This window comes from Neofelis nebulosa, chromosome 11, assembly GCF_028018385.1.
Source record: "Neofelis nebulosa isolate mNeoNeb1 chromosome 11, mNeoNeb1.pri, whole genome shotgun sequence".
Classification (NCBI taxonomy): domain Eukaryota; kingdom Metazoa; phylum Chordata; class Mammalia; order Carnivora; family Felidae; genus Neofelis; species Neofelis nebulosa.
In genome coordinates, this window is record NC_080792.1 from 14,725,186 (window position 1) to 14,745,626 (window position 20,441).

The following is a 20,441-nucleotide window of genomic DNA, read 5'->3' on the forward strand; positions in this document are numbered from 1 at the left end:
CTCTGACGCAGCGTCAGAACGTAGATGATACTCCGGCGCTAAGTCACGCTGTGACGTCATTCCCCTCACTCATCCCTCTGGCCCGCGCTTTATCATCTCGCGTTGTCGCAAGAAGAAAGGTGAGTCCAGACGACCTTGAACAACACGGGGGTCAGAGGTGCCGAACAGCGCAGTAAAAAATCCACCTGTAACTTTTGACCTCCCCCAATATAACTCCTAATAGACTACTGTTGACCGGAAGCCTTACCGAGAACACAGTCGGTGAACACGTTTTGTATATGTAGTACATACTGTATTTGTATAAGCAAGCAAGCTAGAGAAAGGAAATGTTAAATCGTAAGGAAGAGAGAGTACATGGACAGTATTATACTGTAATAATAAAAAATAAAATCCGCGTAGAAGTTTGACCCTGTAAGTTCAAACCTGTGTTTTCCTTCCTTCCTCCCTCCCTCCCTCCCTTCCTCCCTTCCTTCCTCTCTCATGTTTATTTCTTCTTGAGACAGACACACACACAGAGTGCGAGCAGGGGAGGGGCAGAGACAGAGGGAAACAAAGAATCCGAAGCAGGCTCCAGGCTCCAAGCTGTCAGCCCTGAGCCGGAACTGGGGCTTGAACTCACAAACTTGAAATCATGACCTGAAGTCAATCGCTTTACCAACTGAGCCATCCAGGCGCCCCTAAACCTATGTTTTTCAAGGGTCAACTGTACAATAAGATTTTGAGAGAGAGAGAGAGACCACATTCAGGTAACTTTTATTACAGTATGTTGTTATAATTGTTTTATTTTATTATTAGTTATTGTTGTTAATCTCTTACTGTGCCTAATTTAGAAATTAGATTTTATCCCTGGTTGTTATGTTTAGGGGGAAAAATGTGGTACATAGAGGGTTCAGTACCGTCCGTGGTTTCAGGCATCCTGGGGGCCTTGGAAACGACCCCTTATGGCTAAGGAGGGACTACTATAGCGGTGTTTCAAAGCAGAGGCTCTAGACTAAGGTCATCTGAGTTCAAATCCTCGCTGTGCCTTTTATTAGCCTGTGGCCTGGCTGTAAATTTCATAACCTCAGGTGCTTCAGTGTCCTGCTAATAATAATACCCGTATCTTCAGGCTGTTGTGAGGCTTAAATGAGCCAATATAAACAAAGCTCTGAGAACCATTACTGGCCCTTTGTACTAATTGCAGCAATCCTGATCACAATTATCAAGGATTCAACCTTTATTTGTCTTCATCCAAAACTCATCTCTCACCACTTACACTATCTGGCCTTTGGGAAATGTTTGCTGTTCAGCTTCCGAGTCACTCAAACCTTGAATAAGGTGCTGGTCAACCATAACTCTTACCAAACTTTGAATAGTTATGTGATTTCTTATAAATGTACTCGCTCATTAAGAAGTATTGGAGTAATAAAGAGATGATGAAGGAGAATTCAGCTGTATTTAATACTGCATGTCAGACACTAGTCTAAGCACTTAACACACTATTTCCCCTTTAATGGCTGCATGAGGTTTTCAAAGTAGAAACTATTATTATCCTCATTTTGTTTTATATTCTTTAAGTTTATTTATTTATTTTGAGAGAGCGAGCGCAGGTGGGGGAGGGGCAGAGAGAGAGGGAGATTGAGAGGGAGTAAGAGAAAATCCCAAGCAGGCTCTGTGCTGTCCGTGTAGAGTCCAGGGCGGGGCTCAATCTCACGAACCCGTGAGATCATGGCCTGAGCCAAAATCAAGCGTGAGATCATGGCCTGAGCCAAAATCAAGAGTCAGATGCTTAGCCGACTGAGCCACCCAGGCGCCCCTATTATCCTCATTTTAAATGGAGGAAACTGAGGCACACAAGATTTAAGAAACTTGCCCAAGGTCATACAGCTGCTTAGCCATACTCTGTAGATCACTGCTCTGTTGATCTGAGAATGCCATAAACTTTCTATAGGAGTAGTCAGGTATCAATGAACTCATTTAAAAAGTTAAGTATTTACATAATGACATGTAACGCTGTTCTTTAGCATTCTCAGGGATGCACAATATACTCATAAGATATAATTCAAACTATTTATGTTAATAAGGAATTCGTGCTATATGTATGTAAATAAGCTGTCATAACGTATTACGTATGAGTAGAAAAACACATGCAGGCAATACACTAAAACAGTAATAGCAGTTATTTCCATTTCGTGGGATCAGAGCTGGTTTCGTTTTCTTTTATAAGCTATTTCACATTTTTCAATTTTCTATCATAATTTTACTGCAATGTTACTGTTATAAGAAAAATTATTAGAGAAAATTGTATAGTGCCACAATTTCCAAATGCTGATGGAAGACTAACAAATACCTTGTCTTCAGTCCTGCTGAGTCTTTGTGACCCCCTCAGTGGCTCAGCTGTCTTTCAAAGCCAAGTTTTGGGCAAAAATTCTGTTTCCGAATGTCAAGGTTATTTCCACATTTAATCTCATATTGGGACAGACTTCATGGATCTGATCTTCCACTTTCTGCTGTGAAAGGGCAAAGTCACTTCTTTGTGTTGCTCTTTGAGAATGCTAATGGCCCGTGTGTGGGAGGTGTCATACGAGGCTAGGGGAAGGCACTTTCTTTGGGCAAGTGACAATGTCAGAGCAACAGAATGTCCTGGTTCAATCTGTGGGCAAAAGACTTCCTGCGTGAATTTGAGATTGATGACAGATGGCAGGAGATGTGGGGAGTTGGGCTGGGCAGTCAAGTTTTGGTCAGGAAGGGAAACTTTGGGGGTGCCTGGGTGGTTTAGTTGGATAAGCTTCAGAGTGTTGGTTTTGGCTCCATTCATGATCCCAGGGTCATGGGATCGAGCCCCAAGTCGGCCTCCTCACTGGGTGTGGAGCCTGCTTAGTATTCTGTCTCTCTCCCTCTGCCTGTAGCCTTTGCTCACGTGTGCACATGCACGTGCTCTCTCTCTCTCTCTCTCTCTCTCTCTCTCTCCCTCTCTCCCTCTCAAAAACAAAAAGGTAAATTTGGAGAAATGTTCTGAGATGGGAGAGTGATGCTGGGGAGCTAGGTTTGTGAGGGAAGGAGACAGGTCTGGGTAGACTCCAGGGTAGCAAGGTTATCCGGGGTGCTCCATAAAGGACCTGGAAGTGTTTGGTAGGCTCCTGGTCATACCCCCGGGAAACCCAGCATAAGGCCCGGCAGGGAAGAGGCAAAGACACTGTCTTGACTGTAACAGATGTGAACGGTGGTTATGGACAGAGCAGGGAATTTGAGTCTCTGAGACTTTCCCTTTCCCCGCCAGTCACATGGTCCTGGTGCAGACAAGCCAACGGAGATCATAGCCATCCATCCACCAGCTCAGTTCTCCCCATCCTTAGCACCTGCTGCTCCCACAATCCAAGGCAAGATTCACACTGTCTTCCTCTTCCTCTCTCCTCCCTCTCCAGGCTCTGACTGTTCTGAGGCTTTTCTGAGCCTGTCTGGCTATTTGTTTTGTGTTGGTTTTTAATGTGAAATTTATTGTCAAATTGGTTTCCATACAACACCCAATGCTCATCCCAACATGTCTGGCTATTTGTTTTAACCATATTACACATTTTCTTCGAACAACCCTGCCTCTGCAAAAGAACAGGGAGAGGAGTAGGGCAGATAGAGAAAGGTGAAGGAAAAACGGTCAGAATTTGGCAAAAGCCAGGACTTGGGGAGAGACGTGAGTTAAAATGACCTGGAGGTTTTTCTGTTAGATGAGTAGCTGGGGCCTTAGGTAGCCGTATGGTCATCCGAGGCCTTGCTTCTTTCTGTTCTCACCTTAGGGGCACACACTGGTTCATCCATAGCTGCAGAGTCTGGTCTCTGGGCCTGCCTGCTGGTGGTTGACAAGAGTCTGGGCATTTGGTAGAGAGAAGTTCTCTACAGAACTTTTCATACAGTGAATGACTTTCTTACTCACCTCCACTCACACACAGTGAAATTTCTCAGTATTGCAGGTGACAATGTTTCAGGAAATAAATGACAAAACTAAGATTTATATGGCCTGATTTGGAACCTGGGTATTTTCCCTCTCTCGGAGTCAGGCATTCGTGTCCGAAATGGGTGATCTACCGAACAAAGATTGACAGGTGCTGGGCCTTGGTGCCCCGCCACAGTGTGCCATTTAAGTTGACTGAGCAAATTAGCTCACGGGGCATCCCAGAAGGTCTGCTTTGGCTGACCTACCGAGACTATAGGGAATTGATTGCACTATTCTGTCTACTTGTGTGTATGTTTGAAAGTTTCCAGGTTAGAAAGTTCGAATTTTCCCTTGCAGAATGGCCGCAAGCCCTTTGGAGATGGGGCTTAGGGCAAGTCGAGTTGGAGATAGCTTTAGTTGGGGTTTAGTGGGATACATTTGTGTTCCTTTGTAGTTTCTTTTGTGTCTAGTAGAGTTCTCTCTATCCCTCTGGGGCAGGAATGGCTTTGAAAAATACCCCCGCTGCCTAATGTGCTGACTTAACGGGCATCAAGACGCACAGGTGTTGTTCAGAAGTCAAATCATGATATTAATGTGTCTGTCCCCTGGCACAGAGCACCAGGACGTGAGAGTCAAAGAGAAGGTTTGAAAAGCAGTCGGTGCAAAATCCTCCTTTTCATCAGATGGGTAAAATCATATTCTCTTTTTGTAATATTTGATTCTTTGATACCTTATTAAAATTGGAAGTTCTCTCTTATCAGGAATATAAGAGAACGCAATTATACATGTACTGTATATTTTAAATCTTTTTAAACATAAGGATTGTTTGAAATCAAATTTAGAAGATTGTTTTTTTATTAAAAAAAAAACAAGCCTATTTAATATATTCAACACAAGGACTCAACCAGAGACTTAATTTCAAAAATGACAGCACAGCTTAAGATACAGAGTCCTAGACAGAAACGAAGGAAAGGACAGACTCTCTACAGAGGAAATAAAAAGACAATACAAGGAGAGAGGCTAGAGAGTCAGGGTTCTTGGCTGGAGACCTGCTTTGAGTAGGTTTCTTGCAGGTATTTCTTTAAAAAATTTTTTTTGAAGTTTATTTATTTTGAGAGAGAGAGAGAGAAACAGAGCACATGAGCAAGGGAGGGGAAGAGAGAGAGAATCCCAAGCAGACTCCATTGCTGTCAGCACAGAGCCCAACATGGGGCTCGAACTTGAGCGATGAGATTGTGACCTGAACCAAAGTCAGGAGCCCGCTGCTTAACCAGCTGAGCCACCCGGGTGCCACTCTTGCAGGAATTTCTTAAAGGCTGTGGGGTCTTTCCAGAGCTTGGCAGCACGGGTGTTCAAAGGGCTCTTGGTGTTGGCTTTTCCCAGCAGGCTCTGGATGGACAGCAGGATGGTCCCATCAGGATGTCCAAGCAGATGCTACCCTGGGTGTCCACACTGGGTGGTAGCAGGGCGTGAGGAGCTTGACCATGGGTGCATCGTAAGGATAGCCACTGGCAGACTCCAGGCAGAGCTTATACCTCAGGTCTTCAAATACTGTGTCAACTGCCCCATGAATGGTCCCCAACCATTTGAAAAGGTTGTCTGATTCAGGGAGGGCAGAAATCCCTTTGTCACCCGACGTCGTGAGGGTCATCAGCTCCTGCTGTAGCGTCTTGCCCACGGGGCCCTGGGTGGTGACCCCACTGGTCTCAGCAAAGTTGTGGGTGGTGGTGACACGGGCAGTGGCTGGGTCTCAGTTCTGGGAAGCCATCCAGGTGGCACCAGCAGGGAGACGTAAACTCAGCACGACTACAACCCAGATTTAGAAGGTTCTCTTTTTGTGGAGCCCAGACTTCTAACAGGATTACAAACACCAAAGAAGCCTGTTTGTGAATACACAGATTTTATGCATACAAACTAAAAATAATTTAAAAACTGAGATCAGTCATCCTAGAAGGAAGAATGATTATTTTTCTATTTTCTCTGTAGAAAATAACAGTGTAAAATAATTGTAATATGAAAGGCTGATCAAAAAGTAAGCAGCCAAAAAATGTACAGGTAGAAGTATTATAGGGATATATTAACAGTGAAATAATTTAAAATGTGATTTATTGTATTTTCCAACTTTTAAAAATTGTAATTTGATGTAACCTCTTTTCCCATTCTAAATGTATATTTATTTTTATATTTAATTTTTATAATATTATATTCCTTCTCTTTAAGAACCCCTTCCCTTCCCCTCCCCATTGTATAAATGTCAGGTGCTACAGTGGCCGGTCCTGCTTAGTTTCCTTCACTGATGCCTCCTTTTCTCTCTGATTTCCAAACTTTGGAGAGCCCCAGGGCTCAGTTCTTAGACTTTTCCTTGTCTGGATTAACTCCCCAGGTATATGGGTAGTCAGGGTTTAACCAGAGAAGCAGAACCACAATGGAATTGGGATTTATTGTTGGGATAAGACCTTATACCTTTGGGAAGGAAGGTCTGAAATGGGGCAGGAAGAGATCTGAGCAGAATTCCTGAGTAGGAACCACTGGGGTGACGGACAGAGTTGGGACTCCCAGAGGCACATCCACCTGCTACTGTGGGACTACAGCAGAGAGATGGAGAAGTCTAGGGGAGGCCGTTGCCTCTGAGTCTGGTGGTGGGCTCGGGGCCACTGTTGGCCAAGAGGGCCACCAGTTGGGAAGAGGAGCTGGATGAGAGGGGAGAGAAGAGCTGGGGCCACCAGTGCCTAAGTGTCTGTCTCTGTCCGCATCTATTCAGACACCGTCAGAGAGTGATGATGGCTGCTTCACTCCCGCCTCCCAGTTTCATGCACATCTCTTTTTTGGTCAGTCTTAATATGGAACCATACAAGAAAAAAGATTCTGGAATATACTTCTGTTTGGCCAAGCGGGCACAGTTCAAAAGCACATGCTAGGTAATCTCACTTTGTCTCGTGGCTTTAATTCCACACATACTCTGATGATTCACAAATTTCTAATCCCTGTCTGGCCTTCTCTGGAATCCAGATTTATGTCTAACTCCCTCCTCAAGCCACCACTTAGATACTTAATAGATGTTTCAAACCTAACATATAAGAAAAATGAGCTCCTAATCTGCTTTCCTGAACCTGTTCTTTCCAGAATCTTCCTCTGAGGAAGCATCCAGGTGCTCTGGCTAAAAATCTCGGGACTGTACTCTACTCCTCTCTGTCCCACCCAACAAGTAATCGATCAGAAAATCCCATTGGCTCTTCCTTCAAGAAATATCCATGACTTACTACTTCTACTGTAGAAGCCCCCCCTTCCAAAAGATTCATACCCTAGCCCCTAGACTCTGTGAATATTACCCAAAATGGCTTTAAAAAGGGGGTCTGGGGCATCGACAAAATTAATGATCTTGAAGTGGGGAGATCATCCACATGAGACCTAAATACCATCACATGTATCCTTAAGGAGGAGACAGAGGGAGATTTGGGATCTCCCCCAGAGGAGAAGGGGGATATGAAGATGGAGAAGAGAGAGGTGAGAAGATGCCAGCCTGGAAGATTGGAAAGATGTGGCCACAAGTCAAGGAATGGCACAGCTACCAGAAGCGCTCAGAGGCAGGAAGTGGAGTCTAGAGAACACACAGCCTTGCTAACACCTAGCTTGTGGCCCGGTGATACTGACTCTGGTCTTCTGGGCTCCAGAACTGCGACAGAGTAAGTTTCTGTTGTCTTGAACACCAGGTGTGTGCTAATTTGTCACAGCAGCCACCAAAACCAGTTTACCGCTTCTTCTCTGACCACCATGTTGCGGAGTGCCACAGAGTGTCTGGATTATTCCAGCAGCCTCCTGTCTAACTGACCACTCTGCTTCTACCATTGTCCCACTCACTGTGGTCCAGTCTCCGCACAGCAGCCACAGTGCACCTTTAAAAATGTAGTTCACATCATGTCACTCATCTTTCCAAACCCTTCCATTGTTTCCCTTCTCAGAGTACAATATACTGTTTTCATAATCGACTTACAGAGCTCTATTTAACTTGGTCCCTTTTTACCTGTCTGACTTTCTCTCTGACATTCCACTTTCATACCATTAGCTTCCTTGATGTTCCTTGGAGCATACAAAGTGTGTCCCTGCCTCAGGACTCTTGCACTTGCTCGTCCATCTACTTAGATTGGCCTCCTGCCTCCCACAGCCACCTGGGTTACTTCTTCACTTGATAGATGAGACCTTCTCTGTCCACTCTTTTAAAAATACCAGCCATCCAACCTCACTCTCGCATTGTAATGCTCTTCCTTTCTTACTTCATCCACAACCATATCAAAGTCTGACATACCTATTCTTGTTTAGTTGTTTAATTCTTCACCCTCCCCCATTGAAATGTGAGCTCTGTGAGGGCAGGGGTATCTATCTGGATTTTTTTTTTTTCTACCAGCATTGTATCCCCGATACCCAGAAAGGGCTATGATGCATAATGGATACTGAATAGTATTTACTGAAGGAATGAATTATCCAAGAATGCTCAGTTAGTTTTACATCACATTTTACTTCATTAAAAGTTCTTGCACTGAGTTGTAATAAGCAATCACCCACCTCATTCCTTGGTTTCATTAATATTCTCTGGAGATGGTGATGCTTCCACTTTTCCAAATGTCACTCTGGTCAGCAGCTGAACCATATGTTGGATTCAGTCATAATGTAAATAATGGGACTATCATGCATTGTAGAAAGGAAGGCCTTCCCCCCATTTCTGTGTCCTCCTCATTCCCCTAGTTTAAACTGGAAGGAAGGGCTTCAGTGGGAATTTGGTATTCCTTTAAGGGGTTTTCCCAATCCAACAGTCTGATCCCGGCTGTGGGTTTAATAAGCACCATTCACCGCATCTATCCGCCTCTTCCAATTCTCCCTCCCCCAGTCACTTCCTGTCACAGCAACCCTTTCAAAATTAAACTCCAATTCTAAAACAAATGAAGCAAAGGCAGGAAGGGGGGATGAATCACAGCATATGGGAACAGTTTTGTTTGAAAGCATGATCAGCATTCTTTGCAAACAAGCTGTGACCATATGTGGCAGGGTGGGTATAGACTGAGTTTTAAAATACAAGTGATAAACTGTGATAAGTGTCTGAGTTAGAAAGCTCATTAATGATTGGTTTGATAGTAAGAAGTGATACCTTGAAAGAAGTCTCTCTCTCTCTCTCTCTCTCTCTCTCTCTAAGGAGATAGATATTTCTGTGCCTTTTTACATATTGAAAGATTGCAAAGAGGTGGCCTGTAGTGAGTTAAAATTCTTGCCATGTATTAGCAGAGAAGCCATGGACAATTGGTTAGGACTTGGCTAAAACCAAGGTCACTTGAATTCAAATTTATCGATATACCAACGGAAGTTATTTTGAGGACCAGGTCTATTGCCTCTAGGTGCTCATCCCTAAGGAAGAGAGAAAAGAGACGTAAAAGATGTGTATGTGTTTCTTTTATTGATTCATTCATTTTAATAAATACTTTTGAGTTCGGACCAAAAGCCAGGCACAGGGTTAAGCCCTAGATATTTGGTGAAGAGCAAAGATCCTGGGTATTGTACGGTAAGCAAAAATCATCACAGTTCCTGCCTTCATGAAGCTTACAGTCCAGAGGGAACATAGTAATCAAATAATCGCACAAACAAATGAAAAATAACAACTGTGGTTTGGGTTACCAAGGAGAACAACAGTATGGGTTCTATGAGAGACTCTGATGGGAAGCCTGACCTGGTCTGAGAAGTCAATAATGATGGTTGACTTACAGCTGAGAGACAGGTTATTTAAGAGGGGACAGGGGTGTGCTCAGAATTCAGGGCAGAAAGGGAGATGTGCACAGTTGCCCTGGGACAGGTGAGGTTGCAGTGTACTCAAGGAGCTATAACAAGTACAATGAAGGACCACGAATCTGGAGCTTGAAAGTAAGAAGTCAAGAGACAGAAAAAAAGAGGTAGGAAGGGGCATGACTACCCAGTGCCTTGTGGGTTATGTTAAGGATTTTGATTTCATTCTCAAGAAGCCATTGGGAAGGGGGTTGGGGCAGCGAATCAAGAGCACAGCCCCCCCCCCCCCAAAGCTCTCTCTGTAGCCCTTCCCCTAACCTCTCTCTTATGCCCCCCTCCCCAGCCGAGCTCTCTCTTATACGCCTCCATTTTGGGTCACAGACAATGTGCTGTAGGGAGGTACAAGGGGTAAAAAAAAAAAAAAAAAAAGGTGAACCAGAAACTTACTGATCTCCTCTCATAAAGCTTACAGTCTAGGATGCAACATGGGAGATAAAGATAGTCCATTAATAAATACTTTCAATTTACATAATGTAACAAAAGAACAACATAGGAGTCTCTGAGATCAAATGACTGTGGTCCTCTCCTTGGGTAGAACTAACTGGAGAACCTCAGGGAAGCTTTCTTCTGAAGGTTAGGTTGACTAAGTGTTATTGATATGATTATTGGAAATTTCAATTCGCCTTGTATCTTCTACTCCCAATCCCTGTTTCGTTAGGTGACCTTGACTTTCATGCTTTCTCCCTCTGTATATAAATGGCAGGGAGTAGGTAGCGAAGCGCTTGTGTTTCTGGAAAATGCAAAAGCCCATTTATTCTGAGTGCCAACTCTGGGACATACACGGTGGTAAATGAAACAATAAACTATCAGATCATTGGGCAGCTCTGATTTTGTTCTGTCTATATATAATCCACCAGGAGGGTAGTAGTATTGACATTTCTAAATTAACACCCTTTTCCTTACTAAACCAATTACTTCCAACATGTTACAGTTCATCACCTCAAAATAGTTTTTTTTTTTTTTTCCAATCAGTCGAAGACAGAAAATCCATAAGCAGTTTATCAGTGTGTGATGCTGTTTGCATTTCAGTGCTGCTCCCAATTTGGATTTTCATCATTCTTTGGACTCTTAGCCCAATCCCTTCACAAATTAATGTATTTGTGTGAAAACAAGCAGCAATTCTTGTTTATAAATGTAGTCTGGAGATCAGCCAGAGCGTATTCACTAGAAACTTCGGGTGTGGTTGATTGTTCCTGAAGATAAAGCTCAATATTGTTATTCTTCTAAATTGACCTACCCATTTCCTGAAACATACCAGCCTTGGCCTACGATGGAATTGTATGTGGTAATCCACAAGCAGCTATTGAGCATGGTTTGAATTCTATCTGAACCACTTGCCGTATCCATTTAACTTACTTGATAATTCTGATTTAATTCTATATAAGTCATTTAACAGTATATAGGACAAGTTACTTAAATCCTCTGAGTTTCCCTTTGATCTTTAGTAAAGTAGCAACAGTTGTATCTGCTTTGCCCTTTTGGTCTAGTTGTGAAATTAAATGAGAACGTATTTGTGATTATTCTTTGTAAACTCAGTTTTTATGTGTAGGATATGCCATTCTTACTACACATGGTACAATCGCATCACTGACCCCTAGTTCTTCACCCCGTCCTGTAAGTAAGCCCTTGGACGTGTGAATTTGCCAGTCCCTTTCTGAAGAGGGAGGGTATATCTCCCTGCCTCTTGACTTTAGTTTGGATGTATTACTTGCCTTGGCCCACAGAATATGGTAAAGGTGACAGTAAGCGGCTCTGAGCCTAGGTCTAAAGAAGCCAGATATGTTTCTGCTTGTTTTTGTGTGCTGTGCCAATTTCCATGAGAAGAACACATCTCTGGTCCCAAGAAGATGAGAGGCGTGTGGAACAAAGCCACTCCAGTCTAGCTATCCCAGCTCAGCCCGGCCTACACCAGCTGACTCCCAGCTGACCTGCAGATCCGTGGGTAAGTCCAGCCCAGGTCGGCAGAACACCCAGGCGAACCATGTGAATTAAATAAATGTGTATTATTATGTAGCACTGACGTTTTGGTGTCATTCTGAATGTAGCATTATTGTAGTCATAACTGACTGGTCTGTCACCCATCAACCATCCACCTATCCAGCTACTTGAACATCCTTTGGTTCACTAAGACTAAGGTATCTTCAAGGGAAAAAGACAAGAGGCTTCAGTTTTGAGTAGATTTTTCCTTCTCTCCCTTCTCTTTTCTTCTTTTCCTTCTCTTTACCTAATTTCAGAAGTAAATTGTTCAAGAGTCACAAATATGAAATTTTCCACATAGCACTCCAAATAGACTGAATAAAAGGCTCAGTAGAGATCTAACAAATAATGTTTTAGTGAAAATGTTTACTTCTAACTGGTATGTAGATGAGGAATCTCTTAGGATCACATGCTGTCTTGTTTATTGTCTGATTTATAAACAAGACTGATCTACAAGTATATGCAAAAGGTAGGGACAGGGCCTGAAATTTCACTAAGAGCCTTAGTGTGCCACTAGATTTGGGAGTCTTTTAGGACACCTATATGATGAGCTAACAATTCAATGTAACACACACATATTGAGTGTATACCACACGTGAGGCATAGTGTAAGGTCCTGGGGAAATAGAAATGAACAAGACATAGTAGCTCCCTCTTAATGATCCAGTGAGGGAAATGAAATGCAAATTACTCATGATACTGTATCTATTAATTCTGTAACACGCTTTTTTTGTACTTTGGAAATCAAGATGGCGTGTCATAGTTTAGTTGATCGTGGTTTTCTCATTCTTTGTGGTATAGAGGATAATGATGCAGATTATACTTGATAACCCTCTTAGAGCCACGAAAATACAGAAGTAAGTTACTATGAGAACAGCGTATATACTATGTCATAGGATCAAAAAGCAAGGAGGGGTTGCTTCTCCCAGATAACCGGAGAGAGACTTCATAGAGAAAGAGACATTTATAGAAGATGGATTTCAACAAGAAAAAGTGCTAGAATAAAGACCACTGTAGGTCAATTGGTTCCTAAACTTTCTATCACCGAGGGGTACTTTCATTGCCTATCTCTTTCCCTGTCCCGTGTTGTTTTTACAACGATTTTGTCATTATAAATAAATTTACATTTATCAAGAGATACTTCACTTCTCAACTTGATAGCAAAAGCCGTACGTTACTGTCATCAGAATTTCTAATCAGATGAGATACTCCGTACTCAACTACTGAGTTAGCATTTTTGGCCAAAAGCCAAGAACTTTAATATTTTAGTTTGTACTAGGGTTTTTGAAATATTGACAGGCATTCATCCTAGATGGGAATGCCATTCTACATGAAAAATGCATCATAAGAAAATAAATAGACATGGGACCCACACGGTTGTGATCCTTAATATGGTTTGCCTAGTGCTTTGTGCAACCACAATGTGTGTGTGCGACCACAAGGTTGTGATCCTTAATATGGTTTGCCTAGTGCTTTGTGCAAAAGAGGAAAGATTAGAAGAGGTGAGACAGGAAGTGAGAGAGGTCCAGCTTGCAGAGTCTTGAACGTCATCCTTAGGAATTTAGACTTTCATTGTAGCTATCACTGAAAAAATCATCCGCTTGAATATGAAAGGACATATAGTTTGAATTTGGTTACCAAAAAAAGAAGAGGAAGAAGAACTCCTCTATATCATAACCACAAGAAGTAGATCCCGGATGACTAAATTCCTACCGAAAGGACACAGACATGCCACAGCCTGTGTGTTCACCTGTAGCACGGCAGCTGCCACTAAGTGTAGGAGTGTGTAAGCTTCGCCATCAGTTCTCTATTTCTGATGTGAGGATTCCAAGCAGAGTGTTGCGTAATAGTAAGAGTTTAACTTCTGGAGTTAAACCACCTAGGTGCATGTTCCAATTCCACTGCGTGGCCTCAGGTAAGTTATTGAAGATCTTTGACCTTCAGTTTTCTTATTTATAAGTGGAGACAATGATGTTATCAATATTAGAAGCTATTTGTAAGAATGACATGATTTTTGGCAGTTGTCTGATGCATAGTTAGCAAGACTTAACACACTTAATTCGTTTCTTTTAGAACTTGCTTGGACGTCCAAATGTCCAAGGACTGGGCGATGGCATAGAGCAATAAATTCAATCTTCTCTCTTCCCATCGTCTCCTAAGATGCCAAACTGGCTGGTAATCAAAACCCTAAGGAGAAAACATATGCTCCAGACACCAGCTTCATCTTGGCAATGGTCTGCGTTTAACTTGACAGTAAACAGGAGGTGACAGCTGAATCTGGTGTGGAGATTCCAGAAGGGTGATCTCCTTGGAGGACGTTAACGGGAAGCCCACCTATTGCAAATAATTATCATTGCAAATACATGAGAGCAGAGGATACAGGATTTTACGGAAGAAAATTCTGGAATCCCTGGACAGGGTTGGAGTGAAATGGGAAATAATGTTGATGGAATACATCCTGTTGATGAGACCAGGGCTGCCATCGCCACCTCGGTTCCACAAGTTTCTTTAGAAATTCCTTTTAATCAGCCATGTCTGAAATTGGCGCTGCAGAAAATACTTTTCCCCACAAATGCGCTTAAATACATACTGAACAGTAGTAATTAACCCTTAGCTTTGTCATGTATTTGTGGAGTGTTCAAAGTGCTTTCACATTTACAATTCCATGTTTTTCACAATGACCTTCTGAGGAAAGTGCAGCATTATTATCCCCCTTTTCCGTATGAGGAATCTAAAATGGTAAATGGCACAGGGAACCTACCTAATGTTCATGGTTAGTAAGTGAAGAAGACTCCCTTGTGACTTAAATTTGCATCTCCTTTGTCCTTATCTTTATGTGAAGATTTCCATTATTTTCTCATAAGGCAATGATAGTCATGATCCGCCCCCTTTTTGGAGAATTTCCTCCCATATTAATTATATTTTCTTATGCAACAGTTTTATGTCAGCCCTTGCCGCTTCAAGGGTCACAAGAGACTAACATTCGCTGTTTCATCCTGCATAGTTTTGGGAGGATGTTATGGAAAATTGGCAGCCTATCATTTCCTTCTTCCGGTTTGATCCCAGGCTTTCAGAAGATTGGAGACTTGAACTTATCTGTGTAAGTTAGGTGAGGGTTGAATTACTGAACACCTGGTCAGAGTAAGACTTCATTTATCTTTTCATACCTTAAGTCTGTTCCCCTTCTAATCTTTCCTGAATAGGACATCAACTGTAACACAATGGATTCCCTTCCTTTTTCTTTCTGGGGTCAAATATAGTAAAATCCACTGTCCTTCACAAGAAGAAACTCTCTTCTCTGGCTCAGAGACTTTCACATTCCTTCCATGTTACTCAGCATTTTACAGGCATTTTGAGGCATAAAACACCCCCACCCCATGTCCCCCCCACCCCCCACCCCATTTGAAACAGGAAATTGCCTCTGAGAAATTCTTGGGTGAAGAAAAACAATGGAATGAAATCCTATGTAAGACATCTCATGAAAGTTACAATAGCTTTTTGTAAAAACCCCAGTGTTCTCATCCTTTTACTCGTAGTTCTAGTCACACATTAACAGCATTTTATTAGTAATTATGTCAGTGGTTGTTAAAATCACCTCTTCTACGGTTTCAAAAGGACTGGTTTGGTTATCTCTATAATAGACCATCCCCAAATTGACTTGACTTGTAACAACATTCGTCCATTTGCTTATGATTTTGCAATTTGGGGAGGCCAAAGAAGTAATTTGGGTGATTCTACTCATTTCTCTCAGAGTCTGTCATGCAGCTGCAGTGGTCTGGAGGCTTAAGTGGGGCAGGAATGTTCAAGACGGTTTCTGTGCAAAGCTGAGAAGTATCTCCCAAATTTCACATTTACCCAGAACCTCAGAATGTGATGTTATTTGGAAAGGGGTCTTTGCAGATGTGATTAGCTAAGATGAAATCATGCTGGGGTAGAATGGGCCCTAATTCAACATGACTGGCGTCCTGACAGGGAGAAAAAAGGAAGAACACCATGTAACAAGAGACAGATACTAGAGTGACGTCACTGTAAGCCCAGAAACACCGAGAATTGTTGGGAACCACCAGAAGCTGGAAGAAGCAAGGAACACACTCTCCCTCAGAACCTGCAGAAGGAACCAGCCCTGCCTACACACCTTGATTTTGGACTTGTAGCCTCCAGAAGTGTGAGTGAATACATTTTCTATTGTTTTAAGCCACCCAGTTTGTAATAGTTTGTTATAGCAGCCCTAGGAAATGAGGACAGATTTACTTGCCTTGGCTGGGATGGCTGGAACAGCTGGGGACTGACCAGTCCGCCTCCCTCCACCCCTTCCCCCTCCCATCTCTCTGGGTCTCTCCAACCAGGTGATCCCTCCACCACAGTAGCTGGGCCCCTTTATGTGGAGGCTCCATGTTGCAAGAGTGAAAGTAGAAGCTACTAGACATCTTGCGGATCAGGCCCAGAGCAATCACCAGCTTACCTCTGCCATGTTCTGTTGGTTAAGGCAAATTGCAGAGCCTGCTCAGATTCGGGAGGAGGAAACAGACTCCACGTGTTGATAGAGGAGTGATAGAGGTCCACAGGCATGGAAGGACTTGGTGTCCATCTTTGGAAACAGTCTCAAACAAGGATTGTGTCCACCTGAGTTTGAGTGAGTATTTTACTACATGACCTCTTAGTACAAGTTATGATATAGGCTTTACAAGACTTCTTTTTTCTTTAATTAAAAAAAAAAATTATTTTAGAGAGAGCACAAGGGCCAGAGGGGCAGAGAGAGAAGGGCACAGAGGATCTGAAGTGGGCTCTCTGCTGACAACAGCGAGCCTCATGTGGGGCTCAAACTCACAAACTGTGAGATCATGACTTGAGCTGAACTCGGATGCTCAACTGACTGAGCCACCCAGGCACCCGGCTTAACAAGAATTCTTAGACTGACAGTCTTCTAAATGTTCAGGTCGTGTCTTTGAATGTCTGCCAACCTAAGCCTGTGTGTTGGCCTCTCCCAGCAGGGCAAGCAGAAGTCCAGGGTTCAGGCAGCCCACGCTGAGGCTCTAGGATCTAGGATTCAGCGTGGGGGTGGGTGCAGTTGCCCATGGGAAAGGTATTGTGGCATTGCCTGTGGCAGAAGTGACTGTTTCTGAAGTCAGTTGTGACCACGATACGTGCCGTTCTCCAGACTAGAGTTTATAGGAAGAAGGTGCCTTTCTGGGAAAGATTGTAAATGTTGACAGTCAGGGCAATGCGTGTGAACAGGCGAAAAAGGAGAAGTAGCTGTAAGAATAAAAATCAGCAGCTGAAAACTTGAGAGTTTTAGAGACCACAAGTATTGAACTTGAGTTGGTTTGATTCTAAATCCCTGTACCTTCCACCACACTCTTCACGGTATTTTCTTGAAGTACTGAAACGTCTGTGCAGGAACCTAAAAAATGATAAAAAACCAAAACCAAACACACACAAAAGCCCAAAGAAGCTATAACTTAATGTCATTAAGAAATGGAATGATATTGTGGAGTAATGCGATAGATGTCTCTTTCTCAGGCAACATACTTTTTTCCTTAAAAATGCATTACTAATATCTGACACACACAAAAGAATACACGTATTCCACAGGGAAATAATAATATACGCTGTGAAGCCACCCCCCAACTTAGGAACTGGAGCATCGACAATATCGTGGCATCAGACTTCTTCCCCTTTTCCATCTGGATAGTCTCCATCTGATCTTGAACCACAATTCTGAATCTTGTATTTATCATGGCCTTGGCTATTGGGCAACTAGATCTTCAGGTTCTAATTAAAAGAGGGGGAAATCTAGCTTGGCTCCTCGTTAACTCGAAAACGATGTTCTGGTTATTAGCGTGTTAACTCACCTGTATTTTGCGTATCCTGTAAAAGCGTGGCAGCGACACCTCTATGATGAGCAGCCTCTAGAAGCGGTAGTGATACCATGAGCGCTGCTGGGATTGTGATAATGCCTCACAGTTAACCAGATGTAGCAGCTTCCTTCCTCCGGGCTTCTGCAGGCACTGTGGGCCCAGGACACTTTCAAAGACCTTCTTTCGTGTTCTGCTCTTCAGTTGCATGTCTTTTTCATCTTCTCCTTGGGCGTGTAGCCCAGCTGTTCTCCAACTCGCATCTGTAGCTTCGAGAAGACTGGAGAGACTAAAGAGTGTCAGAGCAGACAGTGTGGCAGCCATGGGGCTGTACCAACAGAAGTGTGTGACGTAATTTGCATAATCTGTTTTCCAAGAAAATCGCAGAAGCATGGAAAAGCTTTTTCGGGAATAGGCAAAACCTCAAAGGCAAAGAGTCCACCTGGGACATCCTTGCTGTTGAGTTACTTCAGGGGCGTATAAATCATGCAAATTCTGTTATGATCGCTTTCATTGCAGACAAATACGGTTTTTTTCCACTCGGAGAGTTTTTAATTTCATTTCCCTTTTATAAAAGTAAAATGATATGCACACGGGTTTTTGTTGTTGTTGTTGTGCAGAAGATCTAATAATAAAGTGAGCTGTTGCCTCCTCTCGCATCCCCAGGACAACTTCCTAGAGTCACATCCACTGTTAGTAGTTTTCAGTTCCAGCTCTTCCGGTGGCCACCTCAAATAATGCTTAGCTAATGTCCTTAGGCAATACGCTACTTCTTGACTGTGTATTCATTCATCCCTATTGAATTTTGATAGTATTCTGTTTTTTCTAGTGGCTGCAACTGCATTCTGTTTGATCTCATAACTTACTACGTTCCCGCATTGAGGGACGTGCCTGCTGCTCAAACGCACCAGGTTTCCTTCTGCCTCAGTTTCCTCGTCCTTGCTGTTCCTAACGCCTGGAATGCATTTCCTCCCAGTATGCACACACCCCACTCCCTCTGGTCTTTACTTGAGAGTCATTTCAAGAAGACAGAGCTGGGCTTGAAATCCAGACCCTAGCTCCAGAGCCCTTGCTCCTAACGCACTACACACATCCTCAAGTCAAGGTCGACAATACTGCATTCTGTTCTATGCTTACATCGAAATCTTCCATGAGTGGATTTTAAAGTTTGAAAACTAATAGTCTGTTTTTACACTGCATATTAGGATTGTTGTCCTTCTTTGCAGCTCCAGAGTCATGACTTTGTTGCCACTCAGAGGAGACTGCTCCCAGCCACTTCCTTCCTTTGTGCCCAACTTTATTTCCCTCTCTGACGCTGGAGGCTGGTGAGGCTGTCATCAGTCGGAGGTGGTGTTCCCTTCACTGAAATGGCCAATGGTGGTCCCTGTCTTATTCTCTTTGCTGTTATGGATTTATTCCTTTATTTCCATTTGGTTGACATCTCAAGTGTAGTGGAAGGCATGGCAGAAGAAGCAGAACGAGGGAGGGAAAGCAGATGCCAGTGTTCAGTGACTCACCTTGAACTGGAAGCCCCAGCAGATAGAGTTTTTGAAATTTTATTTTAAAATGAGAACCTGGGGTGCCTGGGTGGCTCAGTTGGTTAAGCATCTGACCTAGGTTTAGGTCATGATCTCACGGTTGGTGAGTTCGAGTCCCACACTAGGGGGCTTGATTCTCTTTCTCTTCCTCTCCCTCTCCCTCTCCCTCTCCCTCTCCCTCTCCCTCTCCCTCTCCCTCTCCCTCTCCCTCTCCCTCTCCCTCTCTCCCTTTCTCTCTCTCTCTCTGCCCCTCATGCGATTCTGCCTCTCTCTCTGCCTCTAGCTCACTGCACCCTCTCTTTCTCTCTCTCAAAAATATAAATAAATAAAAATACAATGAGAATCTGGGACAAAAAAGTTAGGGGGAGAACTAGAATTTATTGAATGGCTCACCATGTGCCAGACACTGAAAGAAGTTATTTCTCTCATATCAGTGAACTGAATCTTCTCTGTCCCCAAAGTAGATGGCTACATTGATTTCTTTTTTGTAGATGAGGAAACTGAAGCTTACTTAGAAAGTTAAGGAACTGGCCCGAGATGACAGTCTGAGAGGCTAAAGGATCTTACGATGGAATGAGAGGAGAATTTTAGAGGCTTGAAATCTTCTCTTCATGCCTCTCATGTGACATTTGGGGCCTTCAGTGCCCTCTCACAAGGGAGATTCAGATCAGAAGCCCCAGGATAAATATAGTCTGGCGACTGTCGGGCGTATGGTGTCTTCGAGGAGAAACCTAGGCTTATGCTTACAGCCTCCAGGAGTACCCATCGGCTCGTGGGCAAGCAGTTCGTGCTTCTCTCTGTGTTGTCACCCTGGACAGAAGCTATATGGCTTATGTTTGCTACCAGGGAGGGATATTTAGCTTTTATTTTCGAGGGGTAGAAAAAAGTAAATGAGGGTATATTTTAAAAGTGATGAAAATTGGTAGGATACACCCATGTACTTCCAAACCCCTGTATTTTCTCAACTAATTATATAAAAAGATTATACGTCTTTAAAAGAAGCCTGATGATGCGCACACAATTGAGAGTTCATGGGATTAGACTATTGTGCAAATGTATATAAAATAGAGTAAAAGGACTTGCAAACCCCTAAAAATAAAGCCAGCCTCTACCATTCCTAACGATATTCTGAAAATTCCTAAATATACCTTTGATGAATTTTGGGTGCACGGGGAAATATTTCCCAAACTGCCTGACTTTTGAAAAAAATTCTTATTTATTTGTTTTTGTGTTCGAGTATAATTAACATACAGTGTTATGCTAGTTTCAGGTGTACAATATAATGATTCAATAATTCTGTATGTTTTTCAGTGCTCAGCAAGGTAAGTGTACTCTTAAT

General features: G+C 43.0%; 1 long non-coding RNA gene and 1 pseudogene across 5 annotated transcripts in view; one reads left to right on the forward strand and one right to left on the reverse strand.

Moving 5' to 3' along the window:
• The first annotated feature begins 32 nt into the window (after positions 1–32).
• LOC131489987 (uncharacterized) overlaps positions 33–20,441 on the forward strand; it is a 97,661-nt gene continuing 77,252 nt past the window's right edge. For all 5 annotated transcript variants that reach the window (XR_009250879.1, XR_009250883.1, XR_009250878.1 and 2 more), the window contains exons 1-4: positions 33–119; positions 11,496–11,675; positions 15,682–15,874; positions 16,196–16,342. This is a non-coding gene — a long non-coding RNA (uncharacterized LOC131489987). The remainder of the gene's footprint in view (positions 120–11,495; positions 11,676–15,681; positions 15,875–16,195; positions 16,343–20,441) is intronic.
• LOC131489986 (ubiquitin-conjugating enzyme E2 C-like) lies at positions 4,936–5,675 on the reverse strand (annotated as a pseudogene).